The following is a 25777-nucleotide window of genomic DNA, read 5'->3' as shown; positions in this document are numbered from 1 at the left end:
GTTTCAGAATGATTTTTATTTAGAATTTCAGAATTTCCTGCTGAAACACTTTGCCCAGCTCTTGTCCTACTATCAGAGAGAACTTGGAGCTGTGGGAAGAAACAACTGGCTTAAGTTCAAGCCAGCAAGCTACTATCAGGGGATACTGGCAGTAAGCAGAAATAGTTTGAAGAGCTAGCAGGCACGACCTCCCTTCAGTACAGGGTCTCTGCCTTCAAACCACTAAGGCAAAACACAAACTTAGGATCCTTTTGGACTCCTGATTTGCTCAGCGATGGCCACGCAACACTAGTGGCCAAAATGCCAATGGAAGAATTTCCCAATCGGTTTGTGAACAATTAACAAAAAGAAAGAAAATGGGGATTATTCATCCAGCTCTGAATGCGAGCCTGACTTGGAATAACGACCACCCAAATGGGAAGCAAAGCAACCACCGCACTCCAACGTCTACACTGCAAAAAGGTGTGCTAACCCAGGTTAAAATAGCAGCAAAGACACGGCAACTTGGCTTTTAACTCAGACTGGCAGCACAAGTTCAACCCCAGGCTGCCCTAAAGCCTTTAACTCAAACTGCTAATCTGAGTTAAAAGCCGAGTTGCCATGACTTCACTACTCTTTGAACCCAAGTTAACTAACATGGGTTAGCTAACCCAAGTTACAAATATGCCTGTTTTGGCAGTGTAGGCACTCCCTGAGTTACCAAAGCAGCCATGGAACAGGTACCTGATGTGTAGGAGGAATGGGGCTCCTTGTTATCCCTGGCACTGGTTATCCCATGCAGCTCTGCCAATGCCCCTCACTCCTGCCCTGCAGCCCCCACCCCTCTGGTATTCCAGTCCCTGACCACTCTTCCAAACAACTGCAGTGCTGAAGTGCAACACCCCCAGCTATTCCAGGACACTGTCAATCAGTGCTGCTAAACTGTGCGGTGCGGTTTTAGAAGAGGGCACTAGGGGATAGTGGAGACCCAAACACATTGGGTCTGAAGAAGTGGGTATTCACCCACGAAAGCTTATGCTGCAAAACGTCTGTTAGTCTATAAGGTGCCACAGGATTCTTTGCTGCTTTTACAGAACCAGACTAACACGGCTACCCCTCTGATACTAAACACATTTCATTTGCCTAGGGTACATCTCTGAACCTGGATGTGCAGTATATGAATTCAGTGCATGGCCCGATACCTTCCCTCCTCGCTGAGATGCTCCACTCTCACTTTGCCACCTTGCCCCATATTTCAGGAGCTGCCATTGCCCGGAGTGTTCCAATGCTGTCAGCTGCTCTTTGGCCCTGAGTGCCCATGATGCAGGAGGCAGATAAAAGACAAAGATTCATGTTGCTAAGCTAAATGGCACCTGCAGGGCTACAGCTGGGGAAAACACACACAACAGCTTCTGACAAGCAAACTTACCAACGGTGACAGGGGAGCGGGAGACTGTGTGTGTGCAGAGTTATCCTGCACCAATGTAAACAGAGAGACCAGCACACACAGCACCAGGGGGTCATTACTACAAAGTGACTCCTCTGCCAGGGAGACCGTCTAATGCAGAGCGGAAACAGCAAAGATCAAATGCTCTTTACAGGCGCCTCATTTTAGCATAAGTCCCTTTTATTTATATCTCAGACAAATAAAAATTATTATTATAAATATCCACACAGAGAGACACACACCCCATCAGTAGACACGCACAGACACACCAACACATGCCCCAACACAGCCAGATGCATGTGCTGACACACACATATGCAGACACACAAACACAGACATGCATGCAGATGCACTCCCATTACTATAATGTGAAGGATTACATGTTTAAATGTTAAAAAAACAGGATTTGCAAGTGTCTCGTTCCCACATTGACATGATCTCGGCCCATTACCTAACCAGGGGGATGTAAATTTTGCACTTAACATAAATATTAAGGTTTGGATTTTCAAAGCTACCTAAGGGAATCAGGTGTCCCATTTGGCAGCTAAACCCCTTAGACTCCTTCAAAAATCCCAGCCTAATATATTGAATTATACACCAGAACATAAAGCAGAGAACTCAGTGAAACTGTGTTAATGGTTCCCCCTTTAGTAAATGAACATCCCCAAGCATTCAACAATCTTAAACTGCCTGTCAGAGGCAATCACCTCTCCCCTGTAAGCAACAATCACCTGGAATTGATTCCAGGTACAGTCGCCTCTCCGAGCTTTGGACTTCAATGCCCATAGGTACACACTGGATATTCACAAGGGTCTCCTGACTTACACTGGTGTCAGTGGAATTAGACTGATAAGAACCGGTGTAAGCGCAAGGTGAATCTAGTCCACAGCCTGTGCACAAGAGACTGCACTTTGCTTTACATTTTGGTCCTGAAGCACCAGGGTGCAGCAGTTACATAGAATAAATGTTCCATTTCTGTGTCACCAAATTCTAGGGGAACCAGCTGGCAGATTGATGTTTTGGCTACAAGGGGAGCTTTAGAAATTACCACTCGAGTATTCTTAAGCACTTGTATTTCTAGGACCTGGTTAACAAAATAATTGTTGGCATTGGATCATTTTGATTTGATCTTTGATGAGATTCCCTCAGCTTTCCACGTGCTATTCTCAGCTACCTTCTTTATCAGTTATGGGGCCACTGTACAACATTCATGCCACATGGTTCATGCTCACACCAGTGGGATCTAGCCCCACAGCTGGCCTCAGGCTCCCTGCTTGTCCCGGAGTAAGGAAGAGGCAGATGCTACTACTCTATTAGCTCCCATATATGGATCTCTAGCCAGTATTGGGCTTAGAAACAATCAGGTGCAAATAAGGCCGGACAGACACATGGCACCCGCACACATCTCAGAGGATGTAGTAGAGCGTGACTTTAAGAGCCCTGGCAGATACTCCCACCAGGACCTGCAACTGGCTGGAACAGGGTATGGTGCAGGCAAAGTTATCTCTGAGTAAGCTGCAGTCAAGGTCCATTTATTGAACCCTTTTGCGGAGTACAAAAATGCAGCAGTTCAATGAATATCTATAATGTTTTCTAGGAAGGGGAGGAGAGAAGTTGAGCTAAGTTTCTATGTGTTTGTAGTGCAGCCCATAATCACCTTTCACCATCAATTATAGTGTTAAGAGTTAAGAATATGCTTGTTTTTGCAGTGTAGACACACCCTTGTTATCAAAGCAGACAATGAACAGACACTTGCTCTGTAGGAGGGATGGGGCTCCTTGTTATCCCTGGCATTGGTTATCCCACAAAGCTCAGCCAGTGTTCCTCACTCCTACCCTGCAACCCCCCTGCTATTCCAGTCCTGGGCTCCCCACACAGCTCTGCCAATGCCCCTCACTCCTGCCCTGCAGCCCCCAGCTATCCCAGTCCTGGGCTCCCTGAACAGCTCTGCCTATGCCCCTCATTATTAAGGATTCATATTTCTGCAACCTTCAAGGCATAGAACACTTTTGGTTTCACTAGGAATGAGGGTCCAGAGAACACATACAAAGTGTGTTCAGAAAATTCCCTAACCTACATAGAAATGTGGTGCTCAAGTGGGATAAATTCTGGGATCCTAGCCAGAGGGAGAAATGACAGAACTGTCTTTTATTGAGATTAAAAGTAAAAACAAGTCACTGTTTGACCCCACGATGGGTGAAATGACCTGGACAAAACTGTCTTTAGTGCTGAAAAAGAGAGATTAAAAGAGAATGCTTCTAGTGCTCCAGAGGCATGGTCTCACCATGCTATTCACCCCAGGTGAGCTGATGTAGCAGGCGGATATGGTGCCAAAGCAACAGTAGGTCCCTCTCCAAGAGTGATCTATGCAACGAGCACTTTGGCTGCAGGACCTGCTAGCACAGCATCCACTTAAGAAGCCACTAGAGGAGACTCGCAGTTCCAAGTACTAATGACATTGATACAGAAAGGACAGCCAAGACACAAGAGGGATGTTGTCCCTGCCACTAATCCCTTCTGGCCTATGAAGGAGCAACTGCATTGCCATGTAGCAATCCAGTTGGTAGGGGGAAAGATAGCTGTTCCTGAGTGCCAGAGAAATGAAGTGTTTCCGCTCTCTGAGGATCACCAAGGCCAGAGAGCAAGGGTGCCTAGCACACTCAGGAATAGTGAGAGGCTAGCAGAAGGCTGGTTGGCATGTGCCCAGAAGTTACAGCATCCAAAAGAACTGCTTGCAGCCACACCAGAGCTCAGACTTGCCATGGAAGAGGCTGGGCACTGATTGGATAGAATATTGATCTCGCCTGTTCTCATTGGTGGTGTGTAGACTGCCAGCTCAGTGATGGCCAAACTAAAAGCAGTACTTGCCCAGGATGGCATCGTGCACCAGCTCCTGAGTGACCACAGCCCATTTGTGAGTCCAGAGTGGTGAGGAAGTGCAATGGAGTGGGGGTTGGATCCAATGTCTGACTAGTCCAGCATATCTCAGTCCAATGGGGTGACCGAACGAGGACCACAGCCAGGGAAGTAATTGCTCAGCAAGGCAGGGGAGTCGGGGATAGGCCCACGTTTGGTGATGATGGAACACGCCAATGACCAGCACATCATACTCACAGGTTCAGACACAATGGGGAAGGCTGCCCAGAGGCAGACTTCCAGGGGAGACAGCCACTGAGACCTGGGATCGCTAGTAAGATGAGAGAAGGCCCAAGGCACACAAACACGGTTTTGAGAGTGTATCGCAAGAACAAGAAGTTTTGGCCCAGACATGTCCATGGGTGTTGCACCTGCTTACACCACATTTGATCCATTATTGGGGCACACAGTGTAGGCAGGCGCCATAAGGAACCCTGTCAGGAAGTCTGCTGACCCAGCTGGGTACATCCAAGAAAAGCATCTACCTGTCAGTATTACCCATTGCATTTTCAGGGCTCCAATCCCTGTAGCATCTGGGCATGTGTACCTAAGCACCAGGCACACGGCTGATCCAGCTCCTTCCTCACTCCCACCCACAGAGCCTCCCCAAATCCCTCCAGTATCCCCACTTGCAGCTGAGAATTCGCTGATGACAGTTCATCACCCGGGTCTACAAACCAGGACAGAAATAAGCCAGGTTGGCTTCACCTGCTTTGCTCTTGGAGAAAGTTGTGATTGAGTCACACATGACAAGCTCACCCTGGGATCTGGGAATCAAGATCCCAATACAGGAAAACATCTTTGCCCATCCCCACTTCCTGAACAGGGATGCTGTCCCATATCAAGGCCCCAGCTCCATTCTTTCTGGCTCCAGCAAAGCTGTAGCTAACAATACCGTCAATGATGGACAAGAAGGCATAGACTCCAGCTCCCTCTCCATTGACTGTGCTGGCTCTGCAGGGCTAACGGGAGTAAAGAGCAGGAAAAACTTAATACTGATCCCAGAAATGCAAGATCTCAGTGACATATGTGTTAAAAATTTATATAGATCTTAACAGACTAAATCTTCATTCAATGTTCCTCCCCCCCTTCAGTTCAACACAGATGAAAACCAGAGTTAACTTATAAGCACCTTCACACCTAGAGAAATGGTCAGAAATCCATCCCTTTGGCACATAGCCAATTGAATAAACAGACTCATCTGTCCCACAGGAGGAGCCATACGCCCCATTGAATAAACACCTTCTCCCGGCAGGAGCATCCCCCATCCCACTAAATAAGAAGGTAGGACAATGAACACACCAATTCACATAGAGCAATCAGCGGGTTTTGGGTCTTGAGCCCTGGCCTGTGGCATACCTTGCTGATTGCTCTGCTAGCTGATCAGAGAAATCTATTACCCGCACATCTGTGCTGATCCCATTTATAGCCCACATCTGGACTAGACAGACAGACAACAGAGGAACTTGCTGATGAAAACCCCTTGCTGACCCACCCTGCCCTATACTCAGCTGCTGGCCTGGAGAACAGTGATAAGCCAGCATTCCTGCCTTCTCCCCCTGTAGAAGTAAGTTTCTCCCTCACTGCTGGGAGGAGGCCTGGAACCAGCTGCCTTACCACGATAATGTGGAGCGTATCTCCTTTCCCCTGCAGCGGACATAAGGGATGGGAACCAGAGTTTAAGGCAAGAAGAAAAAAGGCGAGATTTTGCAAGATGGCTTTCTTTCCATCCCAGTTCCTCGCCACAGCAATTGTACTTGCTCAATGAGCTTCTCTGACTTGAAAAAAATCCTAATAAAAGCTTCTGACTAGGGACAAAAGGGGGTGAATATTTTTGTCTTATTTTCAGCAATATGCGGACTAGAAATGGGTTCCAGACATGACATCGTGTTCCTTGTTTTTCAGCACTCTCCAGCCAACCTCGTGAACCTCCATCCTCTCTCTCTGCTCCCCTCCTCACTCTGTAGCACTGGCTTCCTTTCTGCCCCTCCATGCAATCTGACTACGGCTGCCATAAGAGCCTTCTCCTTTGCAGCACATGCCACCTGGAGCTGGTCTCCTTGTGCCTCTGCAGTTAGGATGCTCTTTGTATGCACATTGGTGACACAAATAGAGTTGCATTGTATTATATAGTGAGATTACAAAAATAGGAAGGGACATTGACAGGAATAAAAATAGCAGCTACAATGACATTAGCTAGGATAAAACTAATCAATCTCCCTGCTCTGGGGCATACGTTAATCCCCTCTCCGTGGTATAGTGTTGCACAATTAGGTACATTATGGGAGGTTTAACGCTTCCCTCTGATACATGCTGCATTGGCCGATGTCAGAGACTGCTCTGTTCTGGTCTGACAGTCCTTGAATTCCCAGCGCTTGCATCTGGCTGCAGAGAAATTTGGTAGCAGCTGTACTGACGGGTTAGGGGGGTTCTTTATCGTGTTTGCTGAGCAAGGGCATAGGGAGCCCCTGTGGGATCAGGAACCCATTCAAGTGCTCAATAGTTTGCTTATTCTGCCAACTGGGAAGACAACAAGGCCCGTGATCCCAGTGTGTCAACCTTCGAGGTCACTGTTTCATCCCCTTCCCTCCCCTAGCAGGGTGAAATAGCGACAGGGGAAAAAGAGGCACACAAGGCAGCCGTAGTACCTCAGTAAGTGATCCCCTTGGCTCTGTGAAGAGGACACAACTGGCACTTGGATGGGAGGTCTCGCTCCCAGGAAATGTCTAGCTGTTGCAGGAAGTATTGCTGGTGGTTCAGTAGGGGGCGCTCTTCCCTTCTGGGCTAGTGCTGAACAACTGCCCCAGTATGGTGAGGGGGGGGCACCATTGCTGGAGGCAAAGTCTCCTGAATCACAAGTCAAGCCAAGGCCTTTCTACATGTATCTGTTAAAGACCCCATTGCATTTCATGCATAAGGGTGTCATCCTTGTGACCCAAAGCTCAGCTTGGGAAAATACCGGCTGCCTACCTAGATCTCCCCTGAAGTTTCAATTGCCTTCATGCACTGTCCTTAATGTTGTACCGTGTGGCAACAGCTACACTCCACCTCAGACCATGCCTTTTCTTTGTATCTAAATGTGATCTGCCTCTACAGAGGAGCTGCAGGACATACGAGTTTTGCTTCAGTTGGGGACACCTTTCCCCATTCCCAGTAGTGCACCAAAACAAGAGGCAATGACAGTCTGACTCCCAGCACTCTGGTGTGCAAAGGCACGACAAGTGGGTGACTTGTTAGGGTAGGGATGTGGCTATAGGGAGCCAGGATAGCTGCTATCATGGATGGGAGTTGCAGAGAAGTCTACATGTCTTTATCTCCTCCTAAGTGCCCATAGATGTGTGGGGAGCACCACGGGGAGGGGGGAAACCAAAGAACTAGCTGGATCCACAGACAGACCTCTCAATTGCGCTCCAGCTTCAGCTTTCATTTTAAACACTGACATTATGGTGGTGAAGGAAACCTTGAAAATGTGAAAGGAGTGTAACCAATGCAGAGATGTCTGCCTGAGTTTGCAGAGAGCCTGAAACAGTAGCTCTGAAGTGGGAACAGCCCCAGTTCATATCTGTTGGTGCTGACTCAGGTGCTAAAGGCCACTATTGTTAACTATTTCACTGCTTTTCACAGCATGTCAGAGAGGAGGGGAAATATCATTAGAAAGATGTATATTAGCGTTTCCTGAAGTGGGGAGGGGCATGAAGGACTAGCCTGGGGGTGCAGCAGAATGGGTGCTGTATATATGTTAAGATGTGGAGACCTAACACCACCAGGTGAGGAGCAGCAGCAGTGTAATTGGTTTCATTTTTCTGAAGGGGGACTCAGTACTCAAAAGTTTGGGAAACCCTGCTTTGGATAGACATCATTCCTGTGAGCATCTCCATTCACAGGTAGACTTCACCCACACAGCTATCCTTGCCCCTTTGTTTATACAGTCCAGGCCACAGTGCGTCAAGTCTCCTGAGATTCTCCCACACAAGACCTGTGTAGGAATGCTGGACAGTCTTACACAGAACAGGAGCCTAATTCATGCTCCGCTTGGAATCTGAAGGTAGAGACGCTGCCACTTCGTTTTTCCCCCCAATTTCCCTGTTAAAATTCTCTCGACAAAGCCGAGTCAGCAGAGATGCACCGCTCTATGGATTGGTGCCAAGTGCAGTCAGCAGCGTGTGCCATTGCTGACACAGCAGAGCGGCCCCTGTGGGGGGGAGGGGAGAAATCCACCAGTATCTCTGCAGTAGAACGCATCCGCTCCCGGGATCAGGGAAGAGGGGTCGGAGTTAGGAACGGGGAATTGAAACAGGTCAGTGAGGCTTTGCCATGGCGCTTGTTTCTATTTGCTGTTTGCCAAGCCATGAAAAATACATTAATGGCCCAGCAGCCTTGTAAATGATTTATGGTCAAAAGAATAAAATTCTTCCTCCTCCCCTGAAAAAGGCGACATGATGATAAACTGCTTAATAAGGGAAAAGAACGCAAAGCTCAAACCTGATCAATAATATATCAGGGTGGGAAGGAAAGGGGCCAGCAGGCACAAGGAACGGGTGCTGGGGGAGGGGCGGTGCACAGCTGTGGGGGTGGGGGAATAGAATAAATGGCTGGGCATGTTGGAGCATATGGCCCGGGGTATTATGCATGTTGGGGCAAGGCACACTGGGGCAGATGGGTAGGAAAGCAGGTGGGACGGGGAACTGGATCATCAGCAATTTTTAACACTCCTAGAAAATGCACCAAAGATTGGGCACCACAGAGTTTGAATGCATTGCTCCAACCACACTCCCACCCCCAACACCGACACACCTTTCTGAAAGGCAGAGATTGGATCCTCGCCTCTCATTGCTGGAATCTTTAATGCTGCAGAGGCCCCGAAAAGCCTGCAGAAACAGTGACCCTGGGACCAGACACAGCTTCAGGGAAGTCCCCCTGCTGCTCCCAAAATAAAAATGCTTTCATCTCCTGTACCTTCTGCTCTCCCTGGGGACTCTCAGAGACCGGAGCAGGGTGTCACTGCCTTTTAAACCAGACTGTCGCAAAGAATCTGTAGTTCACCTTGAACACAAATGCTCGGGACCTAGGACTGAATTATTCGTACCCAAAGCAGAGAGATCTCTCCCTCACCCTGCCAAGAATCCAAAAGGAAGGGAAGGGGAGGGTCACTTTTTTCCTGTCGGGAATAGAGACGGCAACACACTGCCTGGAACAAGCCAGCCCTGATTAAACACAAGTTGTGTATGATGCGCACACACACTCCCCCAAACATATGTAAAAGAGAGACACCCCCACTTTTCCAAATCTCAAAACAATCCAGGCCCTAGACACCAAGGTGGCCCCCAAGGGGATCTGCAGCAGGCCTCAGGTGGTGCTGCTCTGTGCCAGGGACAATCTGCCAGACCTGGCAGCAAAGCCCAGGCTGTGTTTGCGCTGATGCAGATGCATGTTGCAGAAATAACGAGGCAACAAGCCAATTGAAACACACAACATTTGCCTGCCCCGATGGTGCTGTATTCTCTCACACACAGGCCCACAGACGGCATGCAGTGGGGTGCGGGTCTGTGCATAGACAGTATGACAGTTAACATTAACGGAAGGCTTGGTTTGAGGAAACAAGCTCTTTGGAGTCGGGACGTTCCCCAGAGACAGCTGCCTTTAGCTCAAGCGGTAGATGGAGGCCAGTGTTTCTGGAGCTGTGGGGCCAGTGGCCAGTCTCGGCTCTATAGCTGCAGCTGTTTCAATGAGGAGAGGTGGTGGTGGCCTTTCCAGAGTTACAGTGGGAACCACAGTCCTGCTAGAAGGAGGATTTGGGTCCCCTTTATAATGCCAAAAAAGGAAATACCCTCATGCTTTCAGACTTTTAGGGTTAAGTTTATTTGATAACTAAGAGGCTGATACCCCACCTACACAGAGGCCATGCCACTCCAGCCTAGGGGTCTGGCGCCCCCCGCCCAGGGGCTGTGCTATGTCAACCTGGGGGTCTGGCACTCGCCACAGGAGCTGTGCCACCAGGCCCATTGCCCATATAAGCCATGACTCCATGGCCTACAGGTCTAGTGTTCTCACCTCCACAGGGATCGTGCTGCTTATAATGCACCACTCTAAAGGATCTCCTTCAAAGTTAGGGGGCTGGGCCAACTCCCTTCAAAGTTAGTGGGGATCTTTCCATTTATTTCAATGGCAGTTGGATCAGGCCCTTAATACACACCTTAGCAGACTCTCCAGGCCTCCCTCAACCTCCAACTATAATGATAATAGTAAAAATGCCAAGCTCTCTCCCTCCTCCCACTCTTTTCCCCAGTTCAATGGCTCCTATTTGAAACTTCCTTTTCCTGTAGCATTCTGGGGCCCTGTGGGACAGGAAATACCTTGTCTTGCTCTTCTGCAAAGTTCCTGAGCTCAGACTCATAGACTGTAAGATCAAAAGGATCATTGTGATCATCACATGGCAAACTGCAGAACCTCGCCCACCCACTCCTGTAACAGACCCCTAATCTCTGGCTGAGTCTGAAGTCCTCAAATCATGGTTTAAAGACTTCAAGTTAAATAATCCACCATTTACACTAGTTTAAACCCACAAGTGACCCATGTCCCATGCTGCAGAGCAAGGTGAACTCCCCACTTCCCTCAGGGTCTCTGCCAATCTGACATGGAGGGAACTTTCTTCTCAACCCCAAATATAGCAATAATAATACAATATATGGAGATATACCTATCTCATAGAACTGAAAGGTCATTGAGTCCAGCCCCTTTCCTTTACTATCAGGACCAGGCACTGATTTTGCCCCAGATCCCTAAATGGCCCCCTCATGGATTGAACTCACAATGTTGGGTTTAGCAGGCCAATGCTCAGACCACTGAGCTATCCCTCCCCCGAAATCAGTTAGACATGTGGGCAGGATCCACCAGCCAGACACCTGGGAAAAAAGTATCTGTAGTAACTCAGAGCCCTCCCCATCTAGTGTCCCATCTCCAGTCACTGGGGATATTTGCTGCTAGCAGTCAAAGACCAGCAACATGCCAGTGTAGGCAATCTTGTCGTACCAGCCCCTCCATAAATGGATCAAGCTCAGTCTTGAAGCCAGTTAGGTTTTTTGCCCCCACTTCTCCCCTTGGAAGGCTGTTCCATAACTTCACTTCTGAAATTGTTAGAAACCTTCCTCTAATTTCAAGCCTTGTGTCATCATTGGTGCTTAACTCAGATAACTCCTCTCCCTTCCAGGTATTTATCCCTCTGATGTATTTATAGAGAGCAATCATATCTCCCCTCAGCCTTCTTTTGGTTAGGCTAAACAAGCCAAGCTCTTTGAGTCTCCTCTCACAAGGCAGGCTTTCCATTCCTCTGATCATCCTAGCAGCCCTTCTCTGTACCTGTTCCAGCTTTAATTCATCTTTCTTAAACATGGGAGACCAGAATTACCCACAGTGTTTCAGATGAGGTCTCACCAGTGCCTTTTATAACACTTCCCTGTCTCTACTAGAAATACCTTGCCTGATACAACCTAAGATTGCATTAGCCTTTTTCATGGCCACATCATATTGGTGGCTCATGGTGATCCTGTGATCAACCAATAAATCCAGGTCTTTTGCCTCCTCTGTGACTTCCAACTGACATCCCCAGTTTATAGCAAAAATTCTTATTAGTCCCTAAATGCATAACCTTGCATTTTGCACTATTAAATTTCATTCCATTTCTATTACTTCAGTTTACAAGGTCATCCAGATCCTCTTTTATGACATTCCTGGCAATACCTCCCAACTTTGTGTCATCCACAAACTTTATGAGCACAATCCCACTATTTGTGTCAAGGTCAGTAATAAAAAGGTCAAATAAGATTGGTCTCAAGTCCGATCCCTGAGGAATTTCCCTCCAGCCTGACCGTTCATTTTTCGGTGTCACCCGTTGTAGTCTCCCCTTTAGCCAGTTCTTTATTCACCTTTTAGTTCTCATATTAAACCCCATCCTCTCCAATTTAACTAACAATTTCCCAAGTGGAACTATCAAATGCCTTTCTGAAATCCAGGTATAGTAGATTTACTGCATTTCTCTTTGTTTAAAAAACAGTTATCTTCTCAAAGAAGGAGATCAGGTTGGTCTGGTACAATCTACCTTTTGTAAAACCATGTTGTATTTTATCCCAATTACCATGTACCTCTATGTCCTTAACTGCTTTCTCTTTCAAAATTTGTTCCGAGACCTTGCATACAATTCAAGTCAAACTAACAGGCCTGTAGTTTCCTGGATCATTTTTTTCCCTTTCTTAAAAATAGGAACTTTATTAGCAATTCTCCAGTCATAGGGTACGACCCCCAAGTTTACAGATTCCTTAAAAATCCTTGCTATTGGGCTTCAATGTCTACCTCCATAGCCTCACTGGCATTAGCCACCCTGCCACTACCTCTAAGCTCTTCATTAGCCTCATTAAAAACTGAGGCAAAGTATTTGTTTAAGTGTTGGGCCAGGCCTATATTATCTTTAATTGCCACCCCATCCTCCATGCTTAGCGGTCCCGCTTCTATCCTTGTTTTCTTTTTATTTGTATGGCTACAGAACCTTTGCAAGGTCCAACTCTGCTTGGCTTTTGGCAGTTCTCACTTTATCCCTACACTTTCTGATCTCCAAGAGATAGTTTTCCTTACTGATCCATCCCATCTTCCATTCGTTGTAGTCTCTCTCTTAATCACCTGTTTGGGATGCTTGTTTATCCAGCTCCCACAGCAATGGAAGCATCTTATTGCACAGCAATTTAGAAAGGAGTCCTGCTTCACCTAATCGGCACCTTACAAGATGTTCTTGTTGCCTACACAGGACCCCATGCTGCCAGCTACTTAAGCACATGGCTAACTTTCTGTGCTGCGAGTAGTCCCATTGAAGGCAACCAGAGCCGGCTCTAGGGTTTTTGCCGCCCCAAGCTCCGAGAGCGCAACTGTCCAAGCACAAAAAAAATGGCCGGACTGCCGCCCCTGGAACTGTGCCACCCCAAGCACGTGCTTGCTTTGCTGGTGCCTAGAGCTGGTCCTGAAGGTAACATGTGAAAAGTTAAAGTATGTTCTTTAGCTTGCTCAGTTGGGGTGTAAGAGTCTGACTCTGCTCCCATACATTTCAGTTACAAAACTCCCGTTGATTTGAATGGTCAGGATGGAGCCCTACGTGAGCAGCACATGTGTACATGGCACAGCCTTCCGTCCTTTTGCTGAAAAACTGCTAATGCTGTTAAAAATGACTGAAAACTGTTCTTTGTGATTGCACAAAGGCTCCTAATGCAACCAAACCAAACCCAGTTTTCACCAGGATACTCAAAGGCATGACTTTGCGGTAAGCAACGTCAACATATTATATGATTCCTCTTTGTATTACCAGGTCATTTGGATCTAACACTGTCCAAAAGAATCCAAAAGTGCACTCAACCACTTTCACTGACATTTTAAAACCTTCCCACAAAACTTTAAATAAATAAATAAATAAATAAAAATTAAAATAAAGTCCCCATCAGACAGACTAGACCTGGAGCATATCAATTCAGTAACATGATGCTTCAGGAGATTCTGAGTAGGGCTGGTTGAAAAAATTTTGACAAAACACTTTTCCAATGAAATCAAAATGTTTTGTAGGAACATGTTCATTTTGATGAATTTTTTTATAGGAAAAGTCAAAATGAATCATTTTGATGTTCATTAATTATGATAATGTCAAGACATCTTGTTTTGAGAAGATAAAACCATTTAGCTCAGACTTTAATGGTTTGATTAATTTATTTTAGACTTTATAACATATTGTTAATATATTATGCAATTATATTTAATATTTTATGTGGTATTATATTTTGAAGTTATCAAAACATATATTTACATTATTGAAACAAAATGGGTTGATGGTTCTGAACATAATTTTTTTCAGAATTTGTGTTCTTTGGGAAATTTCAATATTTTACTTTTTTGTACCAATTTGGAATGAAACGTTTCTTTTTTTAAATGCTAGAATTTCCAATGGAACAGGAACTGCCATTTCTGACCTTCTCTGGTTGTGAGAGACTCAAAACTGGAGCTTAGGATAGAATGGAAACATTTAGGTAAATGTAACTATGGACGTTGCTAGTGCTCCAACTAGAATACACATGCACACACCCACAAACAAGCAATAGAAATATATGTCTTTTATATACCGTTCTTTCAGCTAGATGACAGTTTCTCCTCACATTCTGTTCCTTCAGCAAGATAGAAAGTAGGGAAGATTAAGATTCCCTACTTAAAAGCCCAGAGGGGCCTTTCTTGATGATATATTAAGAACCCCCATTCCCTGTATTTTGTGTAGGTGTTTATATCACTGCAAAGTGAATGCAAAGTGCATGTAAAACACCTCCAGATCACAATAGTAGTGTTTTACACCCTGTAGAGATGCACGACTCACCCCTGTGGGGCCTCCTGCTGGTCTTTGTTGGGAATTAGCTCATCCAGCTTCCAGAGCGCCCTCTGCAGGCCAGTGATCTGCCTTACCGCTGGCCCCCATGTCCCTCCCTGGACTCCAGTGCCCCTTTATCTGGGGTGCTGCCCTCTGGCAGTACACCCCTCAGTCTCAGGGTCTCCCCTCCCCAGGGAATCCCCACCCACTATCCTCACCTCACCTCAGTCGTAGGCTACTGCCAGTCACCAACTAGCCCCTGCACCCTGGGGCAGACTGCAGTGTCAGCCACTCATCATAGGCAGAGTTGGGTCTGGACCTGCTGTCTCTCTCTGCAACCCAGTGCCTCTGTTGGGTCTTGAACAAGGCCCTGCAGCCTGGAGAGTTGCCAGCCTGGAGCTCCCCAGCCCCTTTGGCCTTTCCCCAGCCCTGCCTCACTCTAGGCACCCTGAGCTTCCCAGCAGCCAGGCCCCTCTCTCTCTGAAGGCAGAGAGAGAATCTAGCTCCTGGCTCCCAACCTCTTATATAGAGCCAGCTGGGCCCTTATTAAGCCAGCTACAGCTGTGGCTGCTTCCTAATCAGCCCAGCTTTCAGAGCTGCAGCCCTCTCCAGGGCTGTTTTTACCACTGCAGCCCTCTTTCAGGGCTGATTTCAAGCCCTTCAGGGCAGGAGCGGGTGACCACCGGGCTACATACCCAGTTTGCACTGGTGTAAATAACAGCACAAGTTGTAGGGCAAATAGTGAACTGGATTCCAAGGGTCTTAGGCCATAACTGTCAAAAGAGCCAGCTGATTTGGGGTGTCTGTTTTGGGTTGCCTAACCTGAAGCACCTTGGGCTTGGTTTTCAGAGATGCTGAGCACCCCCAACTTCAACTGACCTGTAGGTGCTCAGCACCCCTGAAAACCCAGCCAAAGTTGGGCGCCCTAAGTCAGTGGCCATTTTTGAAAAATGTAACCTGTATAGGGTTTCCCCTGAAGATCACAAAACCCTTTTTTAAGGTGGGTATCAGGTATGCATCAGTGTTCCGACCTGCAGAGGGAGAAAATTGAGGCAGAGACAATATGTCTTTTTTAACATCACACAGCAGATGAGCCACTAGCAGAGAGGGGAACAGAACTCACTCACTCGAGTGCCAGTCTCATGGCCCATCTACTCACCACTCCTCCTAGAGCAGTGCAATGTCTTATGGGTAACGGTTTGCAATTAATGTACACATTTGTTTTCAAGGTAAGACCAGCAGCTTTACTGAGTATGTTCCGCTTTGCTGGAGATCTATAACTCCAACAAAAATTCCCCCAAATGACTCAGCTCCAAAACCTACTGGGCACCATGTAATCCCTGTGGTGGATTCATTGATGGGAAGGGATTCTGGAGCACAGACGGGGGAAAAGTTACAAACCCTCACAAGAGACTCGGAACCTTTCTGTGGGGTTTAGGGGAAACATGCAGCATTGTTACAGTCTGCTTGAGTTGTGGCAAGGGGCCTTTAATGAACATTATCGCTGCCAGAGACTGTCACTAATACACATAGCACATGTCTCCCTCTTTACTCCCCCCTTTCCTGAGAGTTGACCCAGGCTAACCAAACCTAACAGTGCCGTCAGACTGGCAACCTGCCCTCTCCTTCTCCCTTTCTGGATACATTAGAATTCCCTTTTACATGAGATGCTAAAGCTATAAAATTAAATATTCTACAGGCTAAACTGAAGAGGTTCCTTCCTTGTCTTTTACATCTGGGTGAGCATTGTAAATTTCCCTTACATGACACACTTGAGGAGCTGCTTATGCCCATGTAATAAAGGACAGGGGAGCTGCACCACTGGGAAGGGATATTTTTTTCTGTACAGTTGGAGTAGCTTTTCAGATGTAAATCGCCCCTGCAGACCCCAAGCAGACACAGAGGAACATTAATATAAATGAGCCAGATCAGACAGGGGTTAAACAACAGCCTGAAAATCCCGCACGTACGGTGTGGATACTAGGTTTTTCTTTGTTTTGCTTTCCCTTTTACACATGCCAAAAAATAAAAAAGTGAGAAGCCCACTGAAGCAGACCTAACCCCCCCTGTACCTTTTGGGGGTAAATTCCCTTTTGAAATTCAAGACACTCACGTTAAACTTTAATGTTAAACTTTGGATTAAAAAATAATTCAAAAAATCTTACAGTTTGGAGCATTTACAAGTGAAATGCATTATTAAAAATTCAGCTCAGCGGCACTGTGCAAGCTCAGCTCTCCTCCAACCCCTTTCCTCCTTCTGTGGCCAATGGCATGTGCTCACCATCATCTTTAACATGAAGAAAGGGAACAAAAATACAAGTCATGCCACTGCCTCCAAAGAATTGGAGAAATCCGGGTCTCTAGGCCTCCCTTTTTGAGATGCGTGTGTCTCCAGAGTCAAAGGGAGCCCATCCCACTCTCAGAGCAGCCTTCAGGAGCATCAGAAGTCCATGGGGAGTGATTCCTGAAGCAAAGTACAGGCTGTCCTGATTGGAATAGTGGCACATACAAAACAAAACCCCTATGCTGCTAGGAGAGGCGGAGCATAGGTCCTAGATGACTGGTTGACCTAACTGTCACACAGTGGGAATCACAGACTCATAGACTTTAAGGTCAGAAGGGACCATTGTGATCATCTATTCTGATCTCCTGCACGTCACAGGCCACAGCATCTCACCCACCCACTCCTGTAATAGACCCCTAACCTCTGGCTGAGTTACGGAAGTCCTCAAATCATGGTTTAAAGATTTCAAGTTACAGAGAATTCTCCATTTACACTGCTTCCAACCAGCAAGTGACCTGTGCCCCATGCTGCAGAGGAAGGCGAAAACTCCCCAGGGTCTCTTGCCAATCTGACCCGGAAATTCCTTCCCAACCCCAAATATGGCGGACAGTTAGACCTGAGTATGTGGGCAAGGCCCACCAGCCAGACACCTGGGAAATAATTCTCTGTGGTAACTCATGCCTTTTGGAAACAATCCCATTTGAGCCCCACTGTCCACACACATTGAAAACATATAGGCTCAAGCCAAAGTGCTGGATCTCCCACAAAGCTTGGGGAAGCTTGTAGCCAAACTCTGAAGCTCAGCCTCATCTCTAATGTTGAATTTGTTGGTCCCAGCAAGAAAGAAATTTAGCTGACATTAAAAAGCACAGAGAGGGTCTATGACCAAAGCACCCTGAACAGCGACAAGTGGGGAGCCTCCCGCAGTCAGCTGAGCTGTTACAATAGGCTGTGTCCTTGTGACTGCAGAACAGGGAGGGTTTCTGTAACCAGACTGCAGCACTGTGACTCCATCAGGAACTGGGAGAAGAGGGTGGTTCTTTCTAAATGTTCCATGGGAAACGTATAAAGATACTTTATAGGAGACCCAGTAGCAGTCACTAGACAGTTTCTATCCTAACCCTTTTTCATTCACACATGGTCATTACTTTCCAAAACTTTCACCTGAAAAACTGTCACCTCCGGGCTGCTGTAACCTGAACAGCCCATGGCACAGTAGCGCTGGGCCCATTCTCTACATGCCCCCTATACTGGGCACTGTCGGGATGGTGGATGAGGAAGACACACAAGTCAGTTATACCTTCTCCCATGGAGTCCCCAGCTGGGGAGATCCAATGACTTTCTTTTCCCTTTTGTACTGTCAAAGCAGTGCAAAGGGGCTGGGGTACAGAGGAGAATCTGGTCTGGTTGCTTTGCAAAGTGCTTTGTGATGCCTAGAATATAAAATTAAATTCTGCTGTAGTCTGGCCTCGGTTGCACAATGCATAACCCTAATTTTATTGAACTTTCAAAGAAAACAATGCAACCATCCCTCCTTTAAAATTAGTACTTTCAGACTGGGAGAAAAAAATAGAAGAGATTAAACACACACACACAAATCCCGCTTGCATCTCCCTTGTTTATCATAACTTTTCCCGCTGTATTTGCTAATGGTGGTAATAATGATCTTTGTAGTGAAATCAAAGCCTGGCTCCTTTCCCAGCTTTTCTCCTCTGCTGCTTCATCATGCAGTGAAGTCATAGTGCTGAGTTCGTGATATCACATCTCACCCGGCTCAGGCACCCATAGGAGAGGCCCCAGATGGAAGGCTGTGACAGCTTCACTGCGTGATCAAATCAGAGAGAAAACAGGAAGGAGGAAGCAAAAATCTACAAATACCCACTATACGTGCAAATTGAAGAAAATTAAAATAGTGGCAATTAGAAATGTACATGCAATCTAGTGTACAAGTCCATCTTTAACATAAACCTATCTTTTCAAGGTACTGATATGCCACCTCCTCTCCCCATTAGTATCTGAGCCCCTTCCAACACCCGTGTGAGCTAAGGGAGTATTATTCTGCAGGAAATGGCGCACTTACCTGATTTGTCCAAGGTGCAGTGAGTCTAAGGCTGGGAGTGTATCGACACAAGCGAGGGGTGGAGAAGGGAAAATGGCAACCTGACAGCGCTCAGTTCCCTGCCAGGCACACCTGCCTCCTGGGGTGATAGAGGAGCAGTGCTCAGTGAAGCCAACAAGGCCACATAACTCTGATTCGATGTTTTACATTCTTCAAAATGCAAAACACAGGAGGTGGCAAGATAGCTTCCCCCCTGCTTTTCAGTTGCTTGGATCTGTGACAGGTTTCCCTGCAAGGAGCTTCCCAAAAGCTGCATCCAGCTTTAGTGTCAAATGTTAACATTCAAAATTTAATTTATGGTGCAAACCGTGTCACACCCTATTGCATCTTTAGCCCCCTCCGGCCATCCGACCCCCTCCTGGCTCACATAGGGGGCTGAGCCCTTACGGGATGACCCATTGTGTAAATGAGTGTTAGAAATAGCAGGATGTATAGCATATGCTCTGGGGTCATACGTGTGTCTACCTCTCTGCTGGATGGATGTATACACACCGAGGCTCAAGGGATTAATTAAATGAACCTTTCTGCAAGCCCCAGGCATCGGCATGCTAGACCACAAGTGAAAATGTCAGCATCTGAGCCCCCAGCTGTCTCAGGTTAGAAACAAGGTTGCCGGGGCCTGCGGGTGCATGCTCTGATTGGCCAGTGAACACTCCATAAGGATGGGTTAACCAAGAGTCCACATGACTCACTACTGGTGAGCCATTAAACCAACAGCTAAGGAAGAATGAGGGGAGAAGGAGCCTTTCAAAAAGAGGGGCTGCATGGGGCATGGAAGGGCAAATGGAGACCACAAGATGTGGCAGGTAAGTCCTCAGGAGACTGATGAGCATTTATTTCCCTGTGAAGGGAGAAAGTGGCCACTAAGGAAGAAGGAAAGAGAGAATGAAATAAGTGTTATACAGGTAAATAGAGAAAGCGCCATGGATGTTGATGTCATGCGGTGAATTAGCACTGCCTCAGATTGCTTGAGGGGACAAGGCGTGGGGACGATAATAGAGGCTGGGGAATAAATGTGTCTGAAACGAGTCCATGTCCCCAATCAGGCCCAGAGCCCGCCATACACAAGTGTGTGTGCAGCCTGGAACCATGTAGGGGAATATCCCTTGTGCTCCCAACTGCCTGTTTCAGCTCACCATCCACCCCACGACAGCATGCTTGGCAGGGAGAGGGAACTCGCCAGGGCGGTCCTGTTTGCCTTTGCAGTCTGGCTGGGAGCGGGGAAGCCAGTGGCAAAGTTTCCTTTTCCCCTGGAGAAGAGACAGAGTTGGAGGCAACAGGTTCTTCCTCTTTCTCCCTCTGCTCACTGGGAGAGAGTGGAAGACAGCAGGGGGCAGTTCTTCCTCTAGGAGGTGGATAAGGGATTCCAAGCCTGGACAATTTTCTTTCTCCCATCTCCAGTTACTGACAAGAAGGCTTGGAGTCCCTTAACCTCCCCAGCCAGACTTCATCCCCTCCTGCTGCTCCTGCTTGAGATCTTCCTCTTGACCTGTCCTTGTCTCTCCAGCCAGTGAAGAAGCAGGAAGAGGGGAAGTTCCCACAAGCCCAGGAGAGGAAGAGGAGGGGGAGTTGTGCTTTACCCTCTGCTCAGTAGCTCTAGCTTGCTGGGCTGATGACATATCACAGGCCTCCGTGAGCTCTGTCACTCAGGAGTTCCCTCTTGCTGGCAGATGTCAAGGCTCAGGCCTCAATGAGGTCACCGGCATAGCAGCTGTAGTCGTCAGGAATGAGAGTGGAGCACAAGTCTACATGATGGGCTTCAGGCTCAGCACTAGAACTGGTCAAAATAAGGGAATTGCTTTGTTTTCTAAAAAACGTTCTGCAGGTAAGTTCTCAGGTGGCTGATGAGCCATTTCTCTTTCCATAAAAGGAGCAGTGACCGCTATGAAGGAAGGAAAGCAAGAGAATGGAAAAGAGGGATACAGGTAAATGGAGAGGAAGAGCAAAGGGAAGGAAAAGAAAGAAAAGGGAATTGAAAAGAAAAGCAAACAAGTTTTCTGTGAAAAATTTTGATGAAAAAACAAATGTTTTTGGCTTTCATCTTGTTTCCCCTTTTTCTCCAAATTTACTGCTTCGTTCCCCACCCCCGCCATTTTTCTGGTGGCAAAATGGAAAAAGGAAAATGGAAATAAAGAAAATAAATAGGAGAAAACTCCAAAAAACCCAAACCCTCAAACCTGAACATTTTTCAGTTTTTCATAGAAAAATTGGAAAACTCTGAAACACAAATGTCCGTGACCATTTTTGATTAATAAAAAAAAGCCAATTTTCATCAAGAGATATTTTTGAATGAAAAATTTGGACCAGATCTACTCAGCAAATGTACCATTTGTGATGTTGGTAAGTCATAGGCCTTTGTGAGCTCACTGATTCAGCACTGCTCACTTGCTGATCTGATGTCAAGCTCCGTCCTGTGTGAGGTCAGTGGCAGAGAAGTTTCGTATGCTGGGCTGATATCAAGGCACATGCCTGTGAGGTTTATTGGGTCAGTCCCTCTAGCCTGCTGGGGTGAAGCCAAGATGCAGGAATTTGTAAATTTGCTAGCTCAGCATCTCAACCTAGCTGGAATGTCTACACACAGCTCCTGTGAGGTCTTTTGCTCAGCACTTGTTGCTTGTTGGGCTAAAGCCAAGGCATAGGACTTTGTGAAGTTATTGACTCAGCACCTCTAGATTTCCAGACTTATGCTAAGTTGCAGGCCTATGGGAGGTTATGGGATCAGCACCTCTAGCTTGATGGGATGAAGAGGCCCCTGAAGTTACTAGATCAGAACACCAGTGGTTAAAGCAGACCAGTGTAGGAAGGCAATCTTACCCATTCTGGTGGCTATTATGTTGTTATGGGTATCGATGTCACGTGGTGAATTGACAATGCATCATCTTGTCTGGGGGAGAGATGGCATGGGGTATCGAATGGAGACCAAAGAATACATCTATCTGCAAAGAGTCCATGTCCCCAGACAGGTTCATGGCCAGCCAGACGGACGTGTGTGGAGAGGGGCGGGGGTGTGGGGCTGTGTGTGTGGGGGTGTACATGCAATGTTGAACTGTTCTGTTTTCATTAATTCTGACCGCAATAGAGGAATCTGGTGGCAGGGTCTCCCATTTCCCATGCACGGCTGGGACAACTGGAGGAAGCAGAAGACGGAGAACCAACACAGGGACATATCTTCCTAGAGAAGAAAGAATGAAGATGCAGGTAGGGGTGCTGCTACTCCAATTGGCAGGAAACTTTGGTCCCTGTAAACTTCACCACCAAATGAAGATATGGAGGAAAGGAAGAGGAGGGTGAGCTCTCTCTCTGATTTAAGGAGAAAGAGGAAGATATGGGAGCACAGTGCCCCTTACTCTAGCCCCTTCCTCCACCCAACACAATGTAAAGTTTAATGACCCAATGGAACTCCAAATGAAGTTGGGGGTGGGTCTTTTTGTTGACTTCACTGGGATTTGGACTGAGCCTTAAATAAGAAAAAGCAAATATGTTTAATGTGTGACTGCAGGGAACTAACATGGATGCAGCTTTAATGTTACATCAAGGGTCAGGAGATTCTTAAGGTTAAATGTTCCCCTGCAACATTAACTCAGCCACACTGTACATCCTGTACCGTTTATAATTATGCATCAATAGCTGAGAATGAAACATGGAACTGTATATTTAAATATAGAAAACAGGACTTCAAAATACCATCTGTTTGAAGAAAAACAACAATTAAAAGCAGAAAGCAATGGATACATACGCATGCATTCCTTTGTCTGGGTGTCAGTAGTAATAGCTTGCTCGCTGCAGTGGATTTTGCTGTGTTGTTTTTTGTGATAAATTAATAAAAAAACCATTTAAGAAGAAGATAATGCTGCATGTGTGCCACATGGCCAAATTAACATTATGGAAGGAGCTTTCCTCTCTTGGGCTTTCTTGAGCTTTGAGCACTTGATTTTGCAACCTTACCATTGCATTAATCATAATTTCAAAAATTCAGTTTGTCTGGGCTTCTAAAGAAACGGAACTAAATTAAAAATCAGAGAACAAATTTAGATCTGTTTGGCTGACACACGCTTACAAGCTCTGCAGGCCACTGTAATGTCCATGAACCAACAATCAAATCTCAATTATTCGAACACAAGCGAACCAAAGGTCTTGGTTAGCTTCAGTACATGATATCCACTCCCACTCCTCCCACCCACACACCAAGGTCTCAATGAAGATCACATCCTCCAGAGCTCCTGATGTCCACAGCAGCTAACCTGTGAGATGAAAGGCAGAAGGGACCTAGGATTCCTAATGGCTTCCAGATGAAGACCCTGCCAAAGTAACGGACCTGCTGCCCAACCTAGTGCTGGGATCATACACGCTCCTGGAACCTGACCTTTCCATTGCTCATGCTCTGCCCTTCTCTCTTTCGTTCATCTCTTCTGCTCTCCCCACAAGGCAAAGAGCTGGGTCTGGCTTCAGACTCCTGCTTGGGTAAAAGGCTCCGTGATGCGTGCCTTCTGGAGAGGCTGCTCAGCTTGCCTGCCTGGCCTAGCGGTGAGCTCCCGATCTGAACCCAGGGATCTGTGATGAGGGCTCAGGGGAGCCTGTTCCCCACCCAGGGGGCTGGCTGAATAATATTACAATGGGATCTGGAGGGGGCTTCTCATTCCCTAGGTACTAAGTAGGCAGTAACTGTGCACCCTGCCATTGCTGTGTCCCAAGGCCCAGCGGTTCCCAGCACATGACTCATTAGCCCAGGATATCGTTATTAGCCAGTAAGCACTCTAGAGATTGAGATCATTTTTTTTCTCAGAGCTCAGGGGAGCAGAAGGAACAAATGGTTCCTTGGGGGAATTTCTCCTTTTCCTCTTCCCCAGGTGTTCTCCAGCATCTATGCAACTTCCAAGGATACCCTGTGTTTGATCTCCTGTGCCCTATGGTATCACCACCTACAAAATAGATCTATGCCTCTCCTGGCTGATGAAAGCCAATGAAGAACAACTGTATTCACTGCTAACAGGAATAATCAATACCTTCTTCAGAGACATAAACGTGCCCACCTCCATGAAAACCATTGCCTGATCCACACAAAACCAGTCTTTGATGCAGAAAACCTCTCCAATCTTATCACCATCTCCAACCTCCCATTCCTAGACAAAATCATTGACAAAGCAGTGGCAGGCAATCTTCAACAATGTGCAATGTCAGCCAACATGCTGTTCGCTTCCCAACTGAGCATGGAATGAGGACAGCCCAAGAAACACTAATGCACCACCTCTTTCTGGAGATGGTAGAGGCCACAATCCTCCTACTTCTAAATCTCTCTGCAGCGTCCCACAAAGAGAACCACAATGATTATTGTCCCACTTCTCTCACATAGCTGGGGCATACAGACACTACTACAATGACTCCAATCATTTTTCTCCAAAAGGACCCACAAAGTGGTGATTGGCAACTTATCCTTTTCCTCCAAAAGCCTCAATTACATGTTGCCACAGGAATCCATCCTGTCCCCCCTCCTCTTCCAAATCTGCATGAGGTAGTGAGATGCCATGGAATCTGCTGCTAATAATACACCACTGAAACAGCCAGGTAGCTCATTATCCACAGAGGCAACACTCCTGTGTGCTAAATCAGTACCATTACCTCCGCTGTACAGATATAGAAACTGAAGTACCAAGAGGCTAATGCCCAATTTTTCCAAAAACATCTACTACATTTTCCTCAAATTTTGGGTGCCTAACTTTAAACCACTAGGGCCCAGTTTTCTGAGATGCTGAGCACCCAGAAGTCCAGTTGCAGTCAACAGGAGCTGTGTGTTTTGAGTGGACCCTTCTCTAGTAACGACACAATGTAGCTGCATCATGACATTGTGCCAGGATGGTGCTATGACCCAGTGCAGTGAATCAACGGGTCTATTCTGCAGTGCCATGCTCAGTGGGGGAACAGGGTGGACAGCAGTTATATGATTATCTGCTGTGAACTCCCCATTATCCTTGTGATTTCCAGGGAAAGTCTTGCTACCTTCAATTTGGCTGAGACTTGGAGCTATTTTTAGAATCTTAAATAAACAGCCAAAGACCCATTTTTAATTTTCATTTAGATCCAGGATTTATATTTTAGTTGTTAATTTTGTTTTAATCTCCTTGTGCTTCATTACCCACTGACTTTCAGGGTCAGGGAGTGAGGAGTAGGAACAGACAGAGGGGGGAACGACACAGAAGGAGGGAAAGAGAGCAAGGGGGAAAAGGAGTATTGTTGACAGCATCTGATCCTCCGATTAATGTATTTGTAAGCAGATTAACCGAATCCCAACTGCTCTGTGCCAGGTTTCTTCTCTAAGCTTCTCTCTCCCCCATGTAAACAAAAGCCTCACAGAAACACATTTCCATGAGTGAATGCCCACAGCATGGATCAGGCCCAATGCTTTCCCATGCCAGACACTTGAGAAGAATATGAGAGGGAAGCATGAGTTACTACGTCCTTTAAAAAAAAACCCACATCGCTTTGGGACCCCCTGCCACTGCTCTGCAGGTTGCATGAGTCTGTTTGGGGTTGTCCACCTTCGGGAGGAGAGAGATGCAAGGAGAAGAGGGTAGCGGTGGGTGGTATTATTTTGGTCTCAGATGAGCATGAGAATTTGTGACCTCATTATGCTTTACTTATCCATAACCCTCT

The 25777-nt window shown here is 46.7% G+C and overlaps 1 protein-coding gene across 3 annotated transcripts in view; it reads right to left on the bottom strand.

Annotated features, from left to right (window-relative positions):
* Positions 1-25777, bottom strand: part of IGSF11 (immunoglobulin superfamily member 11) — a 147474-nt gene that overhangs the window by 9739 nt on the left and 111958 nt on the right. The window contains exon 1 of one of the 3 annotated variants that reach the window (XM_045004417.1): positions 6991-7037. The exons of the other annotated variants lie outside the window; for them this stretch is intronic. The gene's annotated coding sequence lies outside the window, so the exon portion shown is untranslated. Of the gene's footprint in view, positions 1-6990; positions 7038-25777 lie in introns of those variants that run through there. 3 annotated transcript variants of the gene reach the window in all.

Source organism: Mauremys mutica, chromosome 1, assembly GCF_020497125.1.
Source record: "Mauremys mutica isolate MM-2020 ecotype Southern chromosome 1, ASM2049712v1, whole genome shotgun sequence".
Taxonomy (NCBI): Eukaryota; Metazoa; Chordata; order Testudines; family Geoemydidae; genus Mauremys; species Mauremys mutica.
Note: the sequence above shows the minus strand (reverse complement) of the source record. Positions and strands in the feature narration are given on the sequence as shown.